Below are 18,146 nucleotides of genomic sequence, written 5' to 3'. Positions count from 1 at the left end.
AGATCCTTCTCAAGCACTGCTATACTGAGATAATTTATAACAATAGGTGCCTTGAGAAGGATGAAAGTGAGAAAAAAAAATTAATAAATTTTTTTTAATTTAAATTGCTTAAAGTTGTTGCATGAAAATTGTATATACAAAATTCAATATTTAATTATATTTAATTAACTAAAAAAATAATTAAATAAAAGAATTAAATTTAAAAGATTGATTTAAAGTTCTAATTTTAGCATATTTATATTTATTTTATCTAATAATTATTTAAGAGTTTTATTTTAATAATAAACTCTAAATAATATTATTATTTGAGTAATAAATATTATTGGATTAAAAAGAAAATATTAAAATATGTGAATATTTGATTATTAAAAACTAATTAAATTTATGCTTTAAATTTAGAAGTCTAAATTAGAGGTCTAAATTTAGAAAATTGGTTAAAGAAAGATTAGAATATGATGTTATTTAATTAATTACAAATTACTTAAATATGTACTTCAGTTTAAAATATTTATTTTAAAAGTCTAATTTAAGAAGTTGGATAAAAATAGAATTAAAATATTAAAAGATTAAAGATTTAATATTGTTTTATTATGATTATTTAATTAATAATTATTAAATTAGAGTTTCATTTAAATAATGAGCTTTAATTATTCTTATTAATTTAAATAATAGCTATGCTTTAAATAGTGCTTACACTAATTAATAAGTGGAGGAAAAAAAAATATAAAAGAATATTTTAATTAAAAAGTTCTTTAAATGTGCATGAAAGAATTAAATTTATAAGATTTGATTAAAGTTCAAATTTAGGCATATTTATATTTATTTAATTTAATAATAATTTATTTAGGAGTTTTATTTTAATAAAATCTAAATAATATTATTAGTTAAATTAATAAATATTATATTAATAACATCACATGATTTAATAAGGGAGAAAAAGTTTTAATTTAATAAAGTTTATTTTAATTAAATTGCATAAAGTGTGTGCATGAAAATTAAAATATAGTAAGACAAAGGGTTTTTGCATGATTGCATGATCAAACCCTTGATTTGGGGGAAAAACTTGTTATCAAGGAAATTAGAGCTCATTTCTAGATAAACAGGTTTGTAGGAGCCAATTTCTGAACAGAGGGTTTTCAAAGGAAAAGGAAGATTATTGTGTGTTTGTGTATTCATTATTTTAGCATCAGATCCAGGTAGGATCTTGTGAGTTAGTGTAGTAGTCGCTCATTCTTTGAATTCATGTCTATTGTGTTTCTATTTTCAGAATTTCTCTGGGTTGAAACTCTTGTTTGACAAAATTGATTTCCATTATAAAATTGTATCTGATTTAATCTGAAAACATTTAGTAAATATTGAACTTTAGGATTTTCAAAACCTAATGAATTATGAAATTCACTTTTGTATGTGCTTTATGTGACGTGATTTACTGGTGTTGGGGTTTTTGGGTTTGTCTTAGCTTTAGCCAGTCAGGATGTTTACCAAAGGCCTAGGGGTTTGTTCTATGATGTCATGATGATGTTTGTATACAATCTTTTATACTCAACCATGGTAATGTGTCTTGTATGCTCTATGAGGTGTTTTGATGCATTGATTGTTATTATTTTCCTGTGTTCTTGTGTGAAACTGAGGTAAATGGTGTGACCTATCTAATATAACCTTTGAGTCTTTTATCATTTATTTTTGGATTGCTTTCTAGTCACTTGTATAGGACTGAGGTGTTTGTATGATTTCTACTTAGTGATGTCATGTTATGATGTGGATTGATTCATGTATACTTGATTTTGGGATCAGTCATGTTAGGATGGTCATTTTGGTGGAATCCATGATTACGATCAATGTTTTTCCAATACTTTTCAATTTCTTGTTTAAGAAGTAATGTATGGTATGTGGTCTTTTGTGATATTTTAATTTTACTGAGCTTAGGGTAGGTTATCTATATGTCATGTCAAGAAGTGGCTTGCAATGGAGGCTGAGGCCCAAAGTGGCTACTAGGGTAACCCATTGTAAGTTGCTTAATAAGTGAAAAAACTATATTAAAGGGGATTAAAATGAACCTAATAAGAGTCTTTGTATGTTCCCTCCCATGCCTCAAGTGCTAGTATAGACTAGGATGGGAGTAGAGAGAATGGTTGGTTGTGACCATGCATCATTAGTATGCCTTGTTAGTACAAATGGATGCTAGTGCCGCATAGAGTCACTAGGAGGCCAAGGTCAAGTTATACTACTAGGGTAACTCTAGCATTGATTCATGTGATGACACTTGCCCACTTGCATAGTAGATCTCCTACATGTCTATGTTGCCTTTGGGATTAGTTGATACTTGTGTCTTGGTACCTTTGAATTAGATTTCTTTTAGGTGATTCCTTGAACCTAGATGTTGGATTTGATTGTTGAATTTTTAATCCTATTTGGGACTTGAGACTATCTTCTTAGTGCAATGGGAGTGCACCCTTTTGGGTTCACAAGGTTGGGCGGTAGTGCTTTTTCTTATACCATTAAGATCTGACCGTTAGATGTCATTGCTAGATGTGTTTGTGTAGATGTTTCTTTCTATCTGTCCTTGTATTTCTATGATGGATGATTGAACTATTGTATTGAATTTGATTTCATAAGATCTTACTAGATGATGTAATCTATTTCATTATGTATATTATTTCAACCTTTTATACCCTGTGACCTATACAGTGGATATTGTGCATTCTATTTATTGCCGAGTGGCATAATATATAATTGTATATTATTTAAATGGATTCGTACTAGTTTATTATTATTTGATGTGGATTTATTATATATTAGATTTATTATTAAGTAAATCTAAATGTGATTCAACGTCATGGGACCCTTAAGAATTGTAATATGTTTTATGGTATGTGTTTATGTGAATGTTAGTTGCTTCCGCTATGTTATAACTGTTATTGTACATTATCTTTATCTTTTTTTTTTTAAAGTTTGTCAAACTTGGTGAAACTTTAGGTTAACTTCTTTTAGGTCACATGGCAAGGCATTACAATTTTGATCAACAATGCCAACATTACAAATAACATACCAAGGAGGGTTGATGATTTTGTCCAAGGTAACATTCACTCCCATAAGAGGGAAGGCAAAGGAAAATCCTAGTTTTCCCTTTTATTTTACATGTTATGGGATCCTAATTTTAAAATCTAGTGTAGTATCTTTGTGTAATTTGTATTTCTCTAGTGCTTTGTGTGTAGTTTATATCCCTAATTGATAAAGTTGATATTATATGTAAAAGAGTCATATTAGTTGTTATGTTGTCATAGATGTTGAGTCTTAATTGGTGAGACATTATGCTAATTCAATAGAGTTACATATCATTTGATTGATGAAGAGGATTTGAAGAGAGTGTAATGATGAGGTAAATGTTGATACATATAAATACAACTTTGATATCATAATAGACCATGAGTCTCTGAGGAATAACTAGAAAATCTACCCTACAAAGATCTCCCTGAATATATATTTGATTCGACCTTTAGATATCAAGCATATATTGGAAGTCCCTATAGAGTCTCACTCCTAAAATGAAAAATAGAAGTACAAAAATATCACACTTTCTTCTACTAAAAGGATTTTCAAGTTTCTTTTCCCTAAATGAACCTGAGCTCAAATACATACATAAGAAGAAACTACTTAAAATCACTTTTTTATGACAATAAGGTTGGGCTAATTTAACATGCTCTAAATGTTGTGGAGATTATGAAATACCTCAAAATGGTCAGCTAAAAGGAATTTTGCCCACCTCATAAGAGCATGAACCACTACAGGGAATGTCATAGACAAGATAATTTAGTTAATGATCATTGAATTTTTTAGATATCTAGGATATTAAACATTCTTTTTTAATAGGGAATTATCCTATACCCTCCAAAGATGCATTTATACACATAATAAATCACCTATAGGGTCTAAAACCACCATAATGGGTGTACTAGTTAACTTCTTCTTAAGGATTTGCATTTTTTCCTCACAACTAGTTGACCACATAGAAAATTTCTCCATTTTCTTAGTGATGGTAATTAAGTTGGATATCCTTAAGAAGTCTTAGAATAAACTATTAATAATATCTTGCCAAGTCCATGAAACTACATACCTCTAGCACATTCCTAGGTGTTGGTAAATCCATTATTAAATATTGTGAGCACCTATAGAAATGTCATTTCCTGAATTACATGACTAAGGTATTTTGCTTCCACCTTAAAGAAATCACAATTATCCAAGTTTCCATGTTACTTTAATTTTCATGAAGACATTATAACACTTAGCAAAACTACAAGTACTCCTCATGCTCCTCCATTTCCCTACAGTAAACAATAATTTCATCTAAGAAAACTAGGACAAAAAAATCCAAATAGGTGTGAAATACTTTGCTCACTAGAGACATAAATATAAATGGTATATTAATGAGCCTGGATGCTACCATTATAAACATGTAGTGTAAGTCCATAATAGCTATGGAATTTTTTCTAATGAATATGTGTCTCATCAATCTACAAACAATTATATGCAAAATTATGATCTTTTTTTTATAATACTTTATTCCCTTCATCCAATTGAATAGATCATCAATCCAAGGCAATGGGTGTTGTTTTTTAATTGTCACCTTGTTAAGATGTCGATTGTTTATGGATAAGGAGAGAGCCATCCTTATTCAAAAGAATTATTGGTTCTCTCCATGAAGATATAGTAGACTGAATAAATTTCTTAACAAAAAAGCTCTTCCAAGTATAAACAGATCTCATTCACCTAAGTATTCAAATGGCAAAGATCTCAAGAAAAAAAATTGATGCAAATTTCTATATTTCTCTGTGGTGGCACATAGAAAACATTGCTAGGGAAAATATCAGAAAACTCTTGAAGCAAGGAATGAGTAATATAAATATTTGATGATGTTGGGAAATAATTGACACCTAGATGCCAATATCTATAATTGGGCAGTAGTTTGATGCATTTGGAGAGTACTTTGAAAAAGTCTAATTGAAACAAAACACTTTTCAAATAAAAGTTTAGACATAATATAGTTTCTAAGATTTTATGTTGTCTTTTCGTTTAGTATTGTATCATTGAGAAGGAATCTAAGAATATGATGTTCCAACAATTTGCCAAAGTTTAGATGTCATTCTCCACTTAATTTTCAATCCTATCTTCTTTCTTGTCAAAATATTTAGCTATTTTGTAAAAAGCCTACATTCTTCAACAACTATTGGATTGCAGCCTTGTTAAAAAACAAATGAATTAAAGCATCTCTGAATTAGTCAATTTCATAATTTGTCATTACATATGACCACTGCCTCGGAATCCCACTGCACAAATTTCAGTGTGCACATCGTGACAGTGCCGAAATCTACGATGAACGTGGACGGAAACATACGCTTCCTCTGCACATTTCCCCGCTAGATTTTTTATAGTTTGTAAATCGTATGCACATTTTTCAGAACCACCACCTCTACCGATGGAAGGAATGGTAAAACTACTTTAGAATGGTAGCAATCGGCAAGTACCATGTGCTATGATCATCGGATATACAAAAATACATTCATTTTATGATTCTATATTGTGGCCATCTTTCTATATATCTATAATAAAATGTGACAGACTCTCTCATTGTGTATTAAATTCTAAACTAGAACTGCGAAAGTGTCCTCTAATGATGCAACAATTAATAATGAGGAGAAATGGCTCTTGGTGCTGCAGCTTTGCACCTCCTCTTATCTACCCATTGCTATGAAAGTTGCATTAGAACTCGATGTGCTACAAATCATAGCCAATGCAGGTTGTGGCCCAAATTCCCAATGTAACAAACCCAAATGCAGCAATTACTCTAGATAGGATTCTAAGAGTCCTAGCAAGTCATTCACTCCTCACCTGCTCTTGAACCACGGGCAATAATGGGAAGCCTGAGAGGCTCTATGGTCTTATTCCTCTCTGCAAATACTTGTGTCTAACAAGGATGGGAAGTCCTTGGCACCATTTGCACTGGTGAATCAGGACAAGGTGTTTATAGACTCTTTGTTTCATCTAAAGGATGCTATTCTTGAGGGGAGTCAGCTATTCATCAAAGCTCATGGGGTGCATGCATTTGAGTCCCCTGCCATGGACCAGAGATTCAATGTGGTATTCAACAAGGCCATGTCTGAACACTTTGTAATGATGATGGAGAAGATTCTTGATGTCTATCAGGGCTTCAAAGATTTGGAGGAGCTTGTGGATGTGGGAGGTGGAGTTGGGTCTACTCTCAATCTTATACTCTCCAAGTAACCTCATATCAAGGGAGTGAATTTTTTGACTTGCCTCATGTTGTGAAAGATGCCCCTGACTATCCAGGTTACTAATCAATGTGTTAATGAGTACCTATTATTTCTATTTTGTTTCTGATTAATTAGATTTTAGTGATTGTTCTAACTTGTTAGAGATTACATTGTCTGAGTTTTTTCATAATGTTTTGGATTATATTTTGTGAGTTGTTATTGAGATAATAAGGATTTCAATTTTAAAATTTTGATTTTTGTATTTCAGATATTGATCAATAATTCAGATTGTGTTTAATGGATTAGAGCGTGATCATAAATTAAAATGTTGTCTAATCCATGCTCTTGACTATTATGAAAAAGGATCTTGAAGATTGACCTAAAACATTAATAAAAAATTTAAACACTATCTATTTCAAAAACAACAAAAATCTAAAAATACCTATATTACTTAAACATTGACTTTGACTTGTTATGGAAAATATCTCCTATTTTTCTATTTATATTCTACTTTAAGATTTCAATTTGAATTACTCATAAACCACAAAATAAACAATTTTGAATGAATTTTTCATAAAGAGTGACACATTTTGGAGGAGACATGTTTGAAAGTGTACCATCCAGCAAGGCTATTTTTATGAAGGTATGTAATTCAAATTCAGAATTTTAAATAATTATGTGAAATTTCAAATGGTATTTTCTAGTATTTTAGCATTTAGATTTTAAATAAAGAATATAATACTTATGTTTCTACTTTAGATATATGTTTTGTTTATCAAATGAGGTGGGTATTTGATTTCAAAATAAAATTACCTTGATATAGGAAAATATGTTTTTTTGAGGTCATTTTATTGAGAAATTTCTCAATTAATATATTTGGCGTTTAGTTCTTCAACATTTGTCATCAGATTTATAAACAACTTAAATGCATAAAGCAATTTGAAGGTTGCAACTCTATTGTGAAAGTCGTTATAATTCTGACATTATTACTGAATAAATAATGGATTATCAAGCAAACATTAGTTAAGCTAGAGAAATGTGATATTATTTTTTAAACAAATACAATAATTACACTTTTGGTAAATATTGAAGCTTACATGATATAATAATAATTCTTACAATGAAATTAGTTGTTAGTTGGTTATGGTCTAATTTATTATCTATATGATATTTGAAAATGTATTTGATTTGAATATTGAATTGGACAATTTATATATATTTTTTTTTTGGTCAGTGGATTTTACATGATTCGACTGATGATCATTGCATAAGGCTTTTGAAAAATTGTCACAAGGCATTATCAAAGAATGGAAAGTTGATTGTAGTGGATTGTATCTTACCAATAGATGTAGAGACCACTACATTTGCTAGACAATCATTTCATATAGATCTTTTAATGCTAGCATACAATCCAGGGGGGAAAGAGAGGACAAAGGAGGAATTTGGCAACCTTGCAAAAGCTGCAAAATTTGTAAGAGATATTAAGCCGATTTGTTGTGTCAATGATTTATGGGTTATTGAGTTCTACAAGTGGCTTTGTTAAATGTTAATTTTAATAGCTCTTAGAATGCAGACCTTTCTTCTACCATATAGAATAACTTGGTGGGTGTAGAATATACACCCTTGCTAACACTATAAAAAAAATTCCATGGGCTTCAATTCTAAGAAGGATAGATAACACATTATCTAGTTTTCTTTTCGTTCTCCATATACTATGTTTGTTTAGTTTTAGTTGTATATATGAGCCTACTTTCTTATTTTGGTCTCAATAAAGAGCTTACATAAATTTTCTTATTTGAAAAACTATTATTACATTGCAAATTAACTGAAATGCAATATATTTAGGAAATTGTTGTAGAAATAGCACTTGCCTCCTTGAATGGCTTCTTTAAAATTATGCCAAAAATATTATTGAATAATTATATGAATGATGTCTAGTCATTTGGTCTTTAATTTTTCTATAATGATAAATAATAATAAACAAATACAACCCTATAAGATAAAAATAAAAATTTGATAAATTACTATTTATGTTTCTTTTAAAATAATTTAAACTAGATCAAACAATGAAATTATCTTTAATAAGGAGGTATTCTTTATATTTGTAAATTAATTTATTAAGTATTGTTTGTATGAAAAACATGTCATGATGGTGGAATAAGATGTAAAAAATTTAAAGAAAATTAAGATGCTTATGCTAACCAAGCTTGAAAACTTATTATTGTATTATATTAAGTGAGAAATAAATATGATGTTAAACATTGATTAATTTTTAAAGGGCTTAATAATTTATTTCAAAGAATAAAGACCAAGATGTTTCATTATATTAGATAACATTATTATCAAATTAACTAACCAATAGATATAATTATTATTTTACTTGTTAAATCTTAACTAAATCCACTAATGAATAACCATGTAGTCGAGGCTAGAGCAATCTATTTGGGCTTTAAAATAGCCAAAAAAAAAAAAAGGTTTAGCTAAAATGTGGATTGAGAGTGATTCCTTAAACATCATTAAGTTCTTAAAGGGTCTCTCCCCTCCTAGTAGGACTATTAGGAACATCATAAATGATTGTACATAAATAAAGAATGACTCTCAATGTTTTTTAAATTTCTCATGAGTATCATGAAGGAAATTGGGTCGCATATTTCCTTGTTAATAAGGAGTCACATCCCATCATTGTTTAAGCTAGGATTATGTGATTGCATTTGAACAAAAATGGTCTATATTATCATAAATGATGTTAATAGGTGGTCTTTTAAGGCCTAACTAGCTTTCATTTCTATTATATGTGTAAAAGCACAATGTCGTTCCTAAACATAATCATTCCTTTCACTTTGATATTCCACAACTCATGAACTTTATACCAAAATTATGGGCGAGAGTGCCACATCATCTCATAATGAAAGTGGTGTAGCACTTTCCAATTTTTCTCCTTCTAGACTAGGAGAATAGGAGAGTGAATTGAGGTTGTTCGAGGAAGAGCATGGAGGGTAGAGGAAGAGGAGATGTCCCACCCTATAGAGATAGAAACCTGTTAGTCTGACTTGGATAAAGTCATTTCCCTTCCTATTGTTAGACCAAGTAAACTTGGATCCCAAAAGCTCAATGTCTATCATATCATTCCTACTAATGAAATTACTCAGATTTAACATACTATTATAAATATCTATTGAACCCCCCTCCTCTTCAGATGGGAAAAGAGGGTATTAAAGTCAATCATACAAAGTGCATTACCATTAATGAACAAAACTTTAGTGATATCCTCCTAAACCAACACCTTTCTAGACTAAGAGTTTGGGGCATGTATATTAAGTAGGAGCTAGAAGGTATCATGGTAATTAGACATTATTTCCAAATACTTATGTATGAAGGAAATAAATTTATCTGAGAACTTACTTGGATTCCACAAACTATAAATACCACTATAAGCCCTAGTAGCTTCCATATAGTGGAAGCTAGCACCTATCCAAAGGCCATTCATAGTAGTATCAAAGTTAGCATACTTCATCTTAACCTCTTAAAGTAGTAGGATATCAATTTTCTTATAGAGAATCAATTTTTTATGTTCCACGAACTATCTTTGGGGGTCATTCAAATCCCTAATATTCTAGGATAAGGCGTTCATTTATTTCTTCTCCTTTAGGTACTTTCCAAGGTTGATTATTTTCCATTAGCAATCTCCATTTCTATAGCATTTTTTCTAGTTGATCTATTATTGGGTATCCCCACTTTGACCTCACTTCCCACATCTACCTTCAGGTTTCCCCAATTTTTTCTCTGTAACTCTTCCCATCTTTCATAATTGTCATCATTTTTTGGCTCTAGTAAGGTAGTTGCTTGGTCTTTTGTCAAGCTCAACTTACCAAGAGAACTGAGGGAGTCTCCCCAAAGTTGCTTGATAGGCCTAGTCAATCCTAGAGTGAGAAGGTATGACACATCTTCTTTTTTGTTCATATTGATGTCAACCATGACCTTGAAAGGCTTCTTTGGAATTTTGCACTCTTCTAGCATTGTCTCACCTGAATCTAGTATGGAAGCCTTTAGGGTTAACTATATCTCATTGATCTCATTAGTGAAGGGATAGTCCTCTGAATCCTCCAGTATAGTCTCTATCTCACCCTGTTCCACTAAAGGGGGGTCCATTTGTACTTTAACCAACTGCATCACCAAAAGGGGGGTAGCTGAAGTGGAACCTGCCTCACTACGACCAACCTTGGAGATCCCATGTGAGGACACTTTTGCCTCTCTTTTTTTTGAATGAATCTTTACAATGTACATCCAAGTGACCAAATTTAAAGAATAATTGGCAAAAGGGGTTGCTTTATCATAATCCAAAGCTTTGGTTCTCTTCCCCCACTTGGGTTTGAGTGAGATAGTCATTGGGAGGGGTTGGTTGGTAGCAACATTAACCAAAATTCAAGAAAAGACTAACCCACCTAGATATAGATCTAATAACTACGTCTAGATAATGAAGTGTCCAAATGAGTTACCAATCTTATTAAGGATTTTTTCATCCAAGAATTCAAGTGGGAACCTAGGAAAATGATCCCATATAGGGGTCAAGTAATGGAGGTCAGTTCTAGGGTCAAATCCTTGTTTCCACCAACCCAACAACAAACCATGGTTTCCATAACTCTAAGTACCCAATAACACCATGTTAATATCTCTCTATAAGGTAAACTTGAGGAGAAAATTCCACCTAGGAGCATTGACATTGAGACACTACCCTTAAGTTTCCAATGGCCACTCCATTTTCTAACCATCTTAATCGATGGTCTGATTGTTAAAAATATTCCTACTAAGAAGATGTTTAAGGAAAAGGATATATTCTTTGCTAGAGAGTCTGATAGAAAAGAATTTGGGCCCACAACTCCTTATATGACCTTTGGAAGATCCATTGTCATAGTGCTCTCCTTGGATCCTCTCACCACCTCATTATAACTTTTCCCCAAATATGGGGTGATAGGAACCACCTTGGGGGGATCAATCACTAGAAAGGATAAATCATCTCTATCTCATATTTTAAGAATTAAAATTAATTTATTAATTTTTTGTTAACATCTCTAATTCATCTTCTTTTATCAACTTTTTAGTTTTATAATAATCAAAATTTCAAGATCTAATTTGATAAAAGATCTAATCAATTTTATTATCATAACTTTTCTATGTCTTTAGAAATCTATCATCATTCCACTAAACCAATATAGTACACAATAAAAGATAAGCACCTACTTTATTTATGATTAGTATAAGAGAAAAATATTTAATATTAATATTAATACAAATAAAAGATAATTATCTTACTCTTATTTATTCCCATTATAAGAAAATAATATACTACATGTAACAAATGACCATCTCTCTTTTAGTTATGATGCTTCTATAGTTGAGTAGAACCTAAAGTTTACATATATAATCATACATACTCTAAAACATTTATGTGATAATAGACAATTTAATATAAATGACTCATATTACACAAAAATATTATAAGTTGACAATACATATCTTTATTGTCTTATACTAATTCTATGAAATTACTACAACCTCACACAACATCTTCATTACAATCTAATGAAATAAAATCTAATTAAGTTGTGATAATCATTAACATAGAGAGATTTCACAACCAGTCATGGTAGAGAGATGCAAATTCTAGATTTGATTATGTGCCATACTATTGCATGAAAATTTTGAATCAGACTTAGTGATCAACAATAAGAATGCAAAAAGCTAGAGAAATCAATGATCCATCATTAGGATGGGAAGAGATGAAGGAGATATTTCCTCTAACTCTTCTCACCTTGATGATGCAAAAATATGACACATAATTGAATCCAAAATATGCATCTCTATACTATGATAATCATTGTGAAGTCTCCACATAGCAATGCCCAAATCCCTCACCATAGGGTCCCATTGTTGGAATGATTTAATGGGAAATAAGATACTAAGAATGGGGGGAGGGGGAGGGGGGGAATCAAGACTTTTTATCTTCAAAACCAATTTAATAAATTCACACCTAATCCATCACAAATAGATCTACCATTAAAATTGTAATGCTAAAAGATATATGAAATACATCACATTCATGAAAGGTTTCAACACATAACACAATGATTTGGTAACCTAGAAACACTTCAATGTGAAGGTAAAACTGGGGTTGGGATGAAACTCACAAATCTTCAATGTTGCAACAATAAAGTTAACCTATTAGGGTTACAATGTTTGATCATAAGATATGATCTACCTTGTGAGGGGTCTCCACTATTAAAAGCTTTAGACACTACAATATATGTCGTATGCTTTCTTGTATGTTGAGTTTGGGGTTGACTTAGAGTGTTGACCAATTCTAGGATGTTTACCAGAGGCCAGGAAGTATTGTTTTGGTGATTACATATGATGTTATGATTTGATTTATGTTTACTTTTTTGGATCAATCCTCTTAGGATGATCGTATTAGTGATGCTTGTATTTTGACCAAGTGCTTTTGGTATTTTCCAGTTGCTTGTTTAGAGAACTGATGTATGGCTTTTTGTCTTTTGAGATCTTTTTTCTTTGTTGAGCTTAGGGTAGGTTATCTATATGTTAAGTTGGGAAGTGACTTGCAAAGGAGGCTAAGGCCCTAAAGAGGCTGATGGGTAACCCATTGTAGGTTATTTAAAAAGTGAAAATACTACACTAAATGAGATTAAAATGAACTAATAAGAGTCTTTGTCTTTCCTCTCCCATGCCTTGAGTGCTATATAGACTAGGATGGGAGTAGAGAGGACACTTGGTTGCGACCATGCATCGTTAGTATGTCTTGTCAGTATGAAAGGATACTAGTGCCACATAGTCACTAGGGGGGTGAAGGATTAAAAGACTAGTCAGGTAACCTTAGAGGTGGCTTGTGCAATGAAACTTTCCCACTAGCATTATAGATTCCCTACGTGTCATTGTAGCCTTTGGGTTTAGATGTCATTTTATCTTGGTACCTTTGAGTTAGATTGCTTTTAAGTTTTCCTTGACTTAGATGTTGGATTTGACTTTTGAGTTTGTTATCCTATTTGGGACTTGAGACTATCTCCTTGGCATGATGGGAGTGGACCTTTTAGGGTTACCACGAGGTCGGGTGGTAGTTCTTTTTAATTTTACCATTAAGATACATCAGTTAATGTTGTGGCTAGAGTTCCTTGTTCTACATTTCCTTTCATTCTATCTTTGTGTAGTATGATGGATGGTTATACTAATTTTATTGTATTTTAATTTTATTGATCTTAAAGAGATTATGCAATCTATTTTATGATGTATATTCTTTCAGCCTTTCATACCCTATGACATTTATAGTGGATGATTGTGCATTCTGATTATTGTCAGGTGGCATTTGGGACAAATGTACATATTATTTAAATGGATTTTTACTTGTAGTTAACCTTTAATGTGGATGTGTTATATATTGGATTTAGTATTATTTAAATCTAAATTTGATTCAATGTCTTGGGATCCCTAAGAAATGTAATATGTTTATGTGTTGCTTATGTATGAATTTATGTTATTGCTTCTACTATTTTATAATTTTTGTTATATGTTATCTTTAAAATAAAAAAATATTTGGCAAACTTAGTAAAACTTTAGATTAGTTCTTTTGGATCCCTTGGTGGGGTATTACATAGAACAAGGGCATGAAGATCTAGAGCTTTGATACCATGTTGAAGTTGATGAAAGATCAACCCCACAACTCCCAAGAATCACCTACATGCAAACACTTGTCATGGAAAGAGAGAAGCAAAAGCTATGGAAGTTGGAATTCTCATATCCACAAATGAGACATTCTTGATGACCAAAAAAAGAAGTTGATATTATCAAAAATGAATGAATAAATTACAAAGAGAGATTGTCCTTATAAATGAATCAAAACTCTAAAAGGTAAAACCTAGGTTGCATGATGATAATTAATAAAAGAATTAATTATTATATACCTAAAGTTTAGCTTAAGTAATTTACTAGAGATAATAAGTGACTTAAAAATTAAATCAATTTGATTTTATTAATAAGAAAATACTTTATTAAGTTCTAACATTGACCATAAACAAAAATCAAAAGTGGTCTAAGAGTACATATATGTTTACATTTGATACATAAGAAATACATATTTATGTGAGAAAATATAGATAAAATATTAATAAACTAGCAATCGCACCTAAGTGTGCAATAGGTACATCATAAGAGTTATGTAAGGCTATTTTCCTATTTGTCTCTGTTCATCTCTCTCTCTCTCTCTCTCTCACACACACACACACACACATCACATCTCCCTCTCTCTCTCCATCTATCTCTCCCTGTCACCTCCTTTCTATACATTTAAATCTCTATATCTCCATATTTCTTCTCTCTCTCTCTCTCTCTCTCTCTCTCTCTCTTCAATATATTTCTTTCTTCCATCTCCAATCTCCCCCTCTATCTCTCTCTTCATCCTCATTGTATCCCTCTTCATTATTTTTTCTCTAAATAATTAACATTAAAAATAATAGTAGATAAATGAACAATGTAGAGTTTTTTTGAAGTGCATGCAAACACTTGTAACAGAAAGAGAGAAGCAAAGCTATGGAGGCTCGAATGCATAAATCCAAAAAATATGAGCCATTCTTGATGTGCAAATTAGAATTATAAATTGTATTGAATGAATGAATGTTACAAAGAGATATATGCATCCTTATAAAAGGAGATCAAAACCCTAATAGGAGTCTAACCTAGATTGCGTGATAATAATTAATAAAAGAATCAATTGTAATATGCATAAAGTTTAGCTTAAGTAAAATAGAGTTAATAAGAAAAAATCTTATTACTCAAACATAATATAATAAAATTACCTATTTAATATTGTAGATCTCTTAATTACCTTTCCAAAACCAATAAAATAATAAAAGTTATGCCTATTTTACTAAAATGTGTAGTTTTTTCCAAATTGGATATCCAATTTAAAAATAGATATTCGATTTTAGATCTAGTATTTGATTAGATTTGGTACCAAACTAAATTCAAATTTTCTCCTGCCCTTGCAAAAAGTTAAAACACTTTTTAACATGTTTGACACGTAGAAAACATTTTATTTTTTCCATTGTCACTTCTTGGCATACCATGATTATGCACATACTCTCCAAGAAGAATTTTTGTGAGTTTGAGATCTAAATCTTTCACAAGAGATGTCTTGATAATATTGATCTAAAATGACAACCTAGGACATACTCACCCCCTAGAATTATTTTATTCCTACAGTGCTTCATACAATGCACGTTCTTTTAGAAGTTGCCATGAGGGAAACAACAAGAAAACAATAATAAACATAAAAAAAATGTCCAATCAATAATGGATCATTGAGTGATCTCACTAGGTTAAAGAGTGGTGTGAGTTTTGTGTATGGTAGGATGATACACAAGAGGCATATCTTATATCTTCAATTTGCATTTGTCCATTTTTTGGTGGTATAAAAAAATGATTCGATTGAAAGAATGAAATATTTTAATAAAATTTGTGAGCTCGAACTAGACTATGAGAACCCTAAAATAGCTCATGCTCCATAATAAGACACTAGAACCGTAAAAAATTGTAAGTTCAAAGCTATGAGATTTCTACATTAATTCAATAACTAGTTTCTAAGATTTGATTGTGTTTGTACTTTTTCTATCAATATTTTAGATCACACTATGCCATCTACTATTTGAAGACAAAAGTGAAAAGAACAAAAAACGGGACACACTAATCTCCATCCAAAATGCACTAAAGACAAAATAAAGTCAAACTTCTTTTTTTTCCAAATTCACTAAAAAGTAGTATTTTTTTCCAAAATTTTTGTTGTTTTGACTACAAACTATGCAGATCATGAAGATCAAACGGAGAAATTTCTAGAAAAATCCATAATATTTTTTATTTTTTGAAAATTGGTCAACTGTACAATTTAGATGGAGGATAACCACATTAAAAATGATAAAAACAAAAATAAAATATGGGTGCACATGAGATGAGGGGATAGGAAAATTCCATTTAGTCCATCGGCTAATTATACTTCTAGTTTTCATGAATCGATTATTACAAAAAGATCAGTTGAGAGATTATTCTCTATACCTACTACTAGACCAGGACAGCTAGGGAAGGAAAAGGTAGACGTCATTTGCTAATTTAGAACAGCTGTTCAAATTTAGTCACAGGAGACGTATAGTTAGGGAAACAAGCTTAAGATCGCGACATGGCAAGGTTAGCGCTGTCCAGGCTCTCCAAACTTGGGGTTTCCCCAATAACCGGCTCCATTCGAGCCTCCCAAGCGCTTCAATTTTTTACCGTCACAAGACCCACGTCTAATCACAACTTGAGACGTACAATCACAGTACAATGCTTGAGATCTGGAGTGAGTACAGAAGACATCGATCTGAAAGAGTACACAAAACCCCTCATCGAGAGTGTCAATAGGGAGCTCGACAAACTGATCCCCGTGAGCGATGACAAAGTAGAAGAAGCCATGAGATACGCCGTGATGGGAGGGGGCAAGCGATCGTGCTCAGTCATGTAAATAGCGGCGTGCGAGGCGGTGGGAGGGCGGAGAGAAGAGGCCCTCCCGGTGGCCTGTGCGATGGAGATGATCCACGCCGCCTCACTCATCCTCGACGATCTCCCCTGCATGGACGACGACTCACTGCGCCGCGGACGCCCATCGACTCACATCGTCTTCGGCCAAGGCGCCGCCATTCGAGCCAGCGACGCACTCTGCGCCCTCGCGTTCCAACACATCGCTCGCCCCTCTCACGACGCCCAAACAGCGCTCAGAATCGTCTACGAGCTCACAAAGGCCGGGGAATCCACTGGTATGGTGGGCGGACAGTACGTTGATCTGGCCAGCGCGGGGAGTTTATCCATTGAGCCGGCCTTAGTGGAGTACATTCACTGCCACAAGTCGGCGCTCATGGCTGAGATTTCCGTGGTGGGTGGAGGAATCGCTGGCGGCGGGTCGGATGAGGAGGTGGAGAGGCTGAGGAGTTACGGGCTCTCCGTTGGTCTTGCGTATCAGATCGTTGATGATATGCTTGATCTCAGCGGTACTACCGAGGAGCTCGGTAAGACAGCTGGGAAAGATAAGAGGGTCGGCAAAGCCACGTATCCTGAGGTGTTTGGGATGGAAAAGTGCCGTGAGATCGTGCTCGATCTTGCGCTCAAGGCCCAAGAGTGCATTTCGCAGTTTGATCCCTTGCGAGCGGCGCCGCTTGTTAGTTTTGCACAATTTGTCATTGCCAGAAACTTCTGAAAAGTTTGCTGGATAGCATCTCCATTTTATTTTCTTATTCCTCGGGAATGGGACTTCTATGCAGTGGCGTAACTTGGATTTTGTTGACTTCTTTCGTCGTGTAATTTTAAAAAAAAGCTATTATGAGTGTGCTTCAAAATGTTCTTTGTATAAGATTTTTATGGTCTGTATTTTAAAACCATTTAAAGAAGTATTTTTTAAAATAGCAACAAAGTACCCACGGTTAAATTTACTACTTTGCGGGTGTAAGGTTGAGGTTGATGCGTGGAGATGAAAGATGTCTAGACGAATCAAAAGAGGTGACGAAGATGTCAAGATGATCAATTGTTGTCAATGCCGTGGGGAGGCTTTGTGCAGGTCGAGGACAAAAGAGACAATAAAAATGGCCAGTGGGGAGGGTAAGCCAGAGAGGAGGCGCTGGATATGATTTAAGTAATAGCTAATAATTGTTTGTTGTTGTAGTGTAAGGTGCAAATAGATTAAAGTAAGGTGTACCAAGTTTGTTGTTGTAGTGTAAATCCATCAAACACGTCAAAGGAAAGGTCCCTTCGGTAATGCTGATAATGTTGCTCAATAAACCAAACAATTAAAAAGCC

At 32.6% G+C, this 18,146-nt stretch overlaps 2 pseudogenes; both read left to right on the top strand.

The window, feature by feature from the left end:
• Positions 1 to 5,501: 5,501 nt before the first annotated feature.
• LOC149531296 (caffeic acid 3-O-methyltransferase 1-like) lies at positions 5,502 to 7,812 on the top strand (annotated as a pseudogene).
• Positions 7,813 to 16,308: 8,496 nt separating this feature from the next.
• On the top strand, positions 16,309 to 17,579 carry LOC149531295 (geranylfarnesyl diphosphate synthase, chloroplastic-like; annotated as a pseudogene).
• The last annotated feature ends 567 nt before the right edge of the window (positions 17,580 to 18,146 follow it).

The sequence above is a fragment of the Cupressus sempervirens genome, chromosome 11 (assembly GCF_028749045.1).
Source record: "Cupressus sempervirens isolate cs-2001-9-10 chromosome 11, ASM2874904v1, whole genome shotgun sequence".
NCBI lineage: Eukaryota > Viridiplantae > Streptophyta > Pinopsida > Cupressales > Cupressaceae > Cupressus > Cupressus sempervirens.
This window is presented reverse-complemented; position numbering and strand designations above follow the sequence as displayed.